Below are 4,549 nucleotides of genomic sequence, written 5' to 3' on the forward strand. Positions count from 1 at the left end.
CCCTCCCCCCCCCCCCCCCCGCCTCTACCCTTTGCCCCTTCTCAGTTAATGAGAAACAAAATGCAATGGACTTAGAACTAGGCTTAGAAGATGTGAGTGAGGGTTGGAGACGGGAGAGTTGAGACAGGTTATCAGTTTGTCTTTAGGTATAAGCCGACATGGTTCCTGGTCACTGGAGCACCCTATCCTTTTCCCCCAGCTTCCTGGGTTAGAAGGACCCTTGCCTGGCCTAAACATATCCAAGGACAAAAAGTGCTTCTTCATTAATCACAAGGATTAAAGATGCCCCCAGAGTCAGAGTCTAGCATCATTTTCAGGGTCTGTGGCCTCATCATTCTAATCTTGTCTGGCTTAGAAAAAACTATGTGGTCAAATGATAATTTTATATATCGTTATATTCATTCGTTTGTCTATTTATTGCTATAGGGTATGTGTGCTTGCCAGGGAGAGACAGAGAGAGAGAGGGAACGAGAGAAAGAACCCTCCCCACCAGGGAAAGATGCCCCCAGAGTCAGAGTCTAGCATCATTTTCAGGGTCTGTGGCCTCATCATTCTAATCTTGTCTGGCTTAGAAAAAACTATGTGGTCAAATGATAATTTTATATATCGTTATATTCATTCGTTTGTCTATTTATTGCTATAGGGTATGTGTGCTTGCCAGGGAGAGACAGAGAGAGAGCGGGAAAGAGAGAAAGCATCCTCCCCACCAGGGAGATGACTAAGCCACAAATCCTTCTCCTCTTGGGATTTGGGATGTACATGCACACACGCCCAGTGTGTTTTTGGCCATCGGGTCAGGACTCGAACTTGCACAATCAGTCACGTGGAATCCAGTAACGTTAACCACTATGCCATCTAGCTGGCCCAACACAATGATAGGTTTATTTTGCGACTATGAAAGAGATTCGATGACATTACAAAAATTTCATTACATAGAGAAACATTTTTAATGTCATCCATAGCCCTGTACCCTCAAACAAGGATGAGGACACAGTTATTTTAGACCTTTCTCATGGGTGTTTTCTGTGTTTGTGAACAATTGCATACACACAATTTTGTAGCTTGCATCCTTTACTTAGCATGCCAGCAGTATCGGTTCCCTGACCAACATTCGGTGGCCTTAACATAGAGCAGATGTTGCTTGCGCTTTTTGGGCGTACACATTTGGATAAGGGAAAGGGGGCCAGAGTGAAGGATTGCAGCATTAGAAATAAGGCGACTGACCCAGCCACAGTAGGGCTCGCTGGCAGCTGCTTCTCAGTAGGCTGAGGTCAGTAGGCTGAGAGGCCTGGTTCAATTCCTAACCCACTCTCAGAACCAGGGGTTGGGACATGCCTGCAGTCCTAGCTATTCAGGAGGCTGAAGCAGGAGGCTCATGATGTAGTGAGATTCTGGCAAGAAAGGAAGAAAAGGAAAGAAGGAAGGAAGGAAGGAAGGAAGGAAGAAAGGAAGGAAGGAAGGAAGGAGGAAAGAGGAAGGGAGAGGTAAAGGAAGGGAGGGGAAATGAGAAGGGGAAGGGAAGAGGGAAGAGAAAGGAGGAAGGAAGAAATAATGTGATCGTTACGGTTTAAATACTGCTTTGTCTCCCCAAGTTTCGTTTTCTGGAAGCTTGGTCCCCAGTGTGATGGCTTTGGGAGATGGTGAGGCCTTTAAAGGGGCCTAGTGGGAGGGGCCATCCATCTGACTGGAAGCAGGGAAGGGACGAGCAGAGGAAGTGGGAATTCTGTTCCCTCTCTCGTTGGACATATCCACTTTACTGTTCCTGTTGACCATGTTGTGATGTAACACCACCCCTGATGCCAGCCCCATGGCGGAGGATTTCCAGTCACCAAAATCGTGAGCCAAGCAAACCTCTATTCTTTATAAACCACCCAGTCTCAAGTATTTCTGTTTAGCATCATAATAACAAAATAATAACCAACGGAGATAGGGGCCAACTGTCCTGGTTTGCCCAGGCGACTTAGTGTTGAAAGTGCTGTGTCCCAGGAAACCTCTCAGTCTCAGACAAACCAGGATGATTTCTATTGGTCATCCCGTTAGAAATACGTTCTCCCACGTCAAAGGAGTTCAGAGTTCAGAAGTCCATTTAAATTGACAGATTGGCCTCTTAGGTGTACCTTTGGCCTCCCCATGCCCTGTGGTTGTCCTAAGAATTTGTTCTCTAACTTCATACCTTTAAAAATGATTGACATCCCCAAAGAGCTTTTGTTTATGTAGGTTACATTTATTAATAGTCCCTGAATTAGACACTAAAACAGAACACTTAAAACGCAAAGCTATGAAAGTACACATTCTGCCAGTGTTCAGGGATATCATCACACACCGTGAAGCCTCTGGTAACTGCAGTACGCTGGTGAGAGAATGAGAGAGAACAAAGCAAATAACACTTCGTTATGGACGCAGTTTGACCTCCCCCGAAAGGATCCCCTGAAAGGATCCCCTGAAAGGATCCCCGACACTCCGAGGGCTTTCCCAACCACTGCTCTAGAAATTACAGTGTATGTCTGAACTTTTCAGTCTTCCTAGAGTTCACGCTATACCACTTTATGTAACGTGAAGGACACTTGTAACTTATGCGTTCATCTCTCGTTGCCTTTTTTTTTTTTTTTGAGAGGTTTTTTCACTGTAGGGCGCGTGCGCTCGCCAGACAGAGAGAGACAAAGAGTCAGAAAGCGAGAAATCACCCCCCAGGAGGGATGGTCACGCCGCAATCCCTTCTCCTCCATTCTCCTCTCAGGATCTTGGGCACGCACGCACACGCACCCGGCTTGAGTTTTAAGCCACCAGGTCCGGGACGTGAACCGCGGTCGACTACGTGGGAGTCCGGCGACATAGCCATCACGCCAACTGCTGGTTCCCTCGTTGCCTTTTTTTAATGATAGTATGTACATGAGAGAGACCCTCGACAAGGTTTCATTATGATACGATCCCTTTTCTACAGCCCTCCAGCTCCTCAGGACCCTGGCTTCCTGCACACACACCCAGCATGATTTCAAGGGACCCAGGGATCCAAACCTGTGGCCGGTTATACGGTTCCCAGCCTCACAGCGCACTTGAGTTCCCGCTACACCACGGCACCAGGGACCAGCCCTCATCCTGTAGGTTACCTCTGCATATGCAATAACCTCCGCTTCGATACACCGTTGTAAGTTCTGCCTTTAACAGTTATGTGTATTTGTGAAGATATTAAGAAACTATATATTTTATATTTACCTAAAAATGTTATCATTCTCTTTATCCCAGTCCTAGGTCTGCTTTTCTATTTTTTTTTTTCTTTTCTGAAGAACTTTCTTTGGCATGTCTCATAGGACACATCTGCTGATAACGACAGCTCTGTTTACTCTCACCTGAAAATGACTCGATTTCATCTTCACTCTGGAAGGATATTTTTATTGGAAAAGTAACTCTGGGTGAACCCTTTTGTTTCTTTCAACATTTCAAAGATGTTCCACTGTTTTTTGGGTCAATATTGAAAATGTTCGTCTCTGTATGCAGTGTGTTCTTTTTCTCTGGCTGCTTGTAAGACTCTCTTTATCTTTGGTTTCAGAAGTTTGACTTCCTAGGTATGCTTTTTTCTTTTCTTTTCTTTACTTTTTTTATTGCCAGAGAGCACATGCACTCTCCAGAGAGAGACAAAGCACACCTTCCATGGAACATGGCTATGCTGCAACCCTCTTTCCTCCATCCCTCCATCCTGTCGGGATTTTGCACATGCACATACACACATGCACACAGAGTTGCACATGTGCACACATACACACCCAGTGTGCTTTTCAAGCAGCCAGGCCTGGGATTCGAACTGTGATTGGCCATGTGGGGCCTGGTTTCCTATGCAGAGCACTTAACTATGTGCTATGGGGATGACCCTACCTTTTCATTTCAGCTCTATCTAGTTTTACTGAGCTTCTTGAATCTGAAAGTATATATCTTCCACCAAAGTTGAAAAACTTTCAGGGACCAGCAGTTAGCATAATGGCTATGTCGCTGGACTCCCACGTAGTCAACCACAGTTTGCGTCCTGGACCCGGTGGCTTAAACTCACGCCGGGCGCGTGTGCGTGCGTGCCCAAGATCCCAAGAGGAGAATGGAGGAGAAGGGATTGCGGCGTGACCATCCCCCCTGGGGGGTGATTTCTCGCTTTCTGTCTCTCTGTCTCTCTCTGTCTGTCTGGTGAGCGCACGCGCCCTATAGCAAAAAGCTCTCAAAAAAAAAAAAAAAAAAAAAACTTTCAGTCATATTTCTTTGAATATTTTTCTGCATTATTCTCTTTCTTCTACTTATGAAACTTCAAGAACTCATGTATTAGGGTTGGGTTTTTAAATTTTGTATTATTATTATTTTTTATTGTTCCACAGGTCTACGAGTTTCTGCTCATTAAAAAAAAAAAAAACTTTTTTTAGGACCCAGCAGTTAGCATAATGGCTATGTCGCTGGACTCCCATGTAGTCGACCGCGGTTCGCGTCCTGGACCCGGTAGCTTAAAACTCACGCCAGGCACGTGTGCGTGCGTTCCCAAGATCCCGGGAGGAGAATGGAGGAGAAGGGATTG

The sequence above is a fragment of the Tupaia chinensis genome, unplaced genomic scaffold, assembly GCF_000334495.1.
Source record: "Tupaia chinensis unplaced genomic scaffold, TupChi_1.0 Scaffold149011_1, whole genome shotgun sequence".
NCBI classification, from domain to species: Eukaryota; Metazoa; Chordata; class Mammalia; order Scandentia; family Tupaiidae; genus Tupaia; species Tupaia belangeri.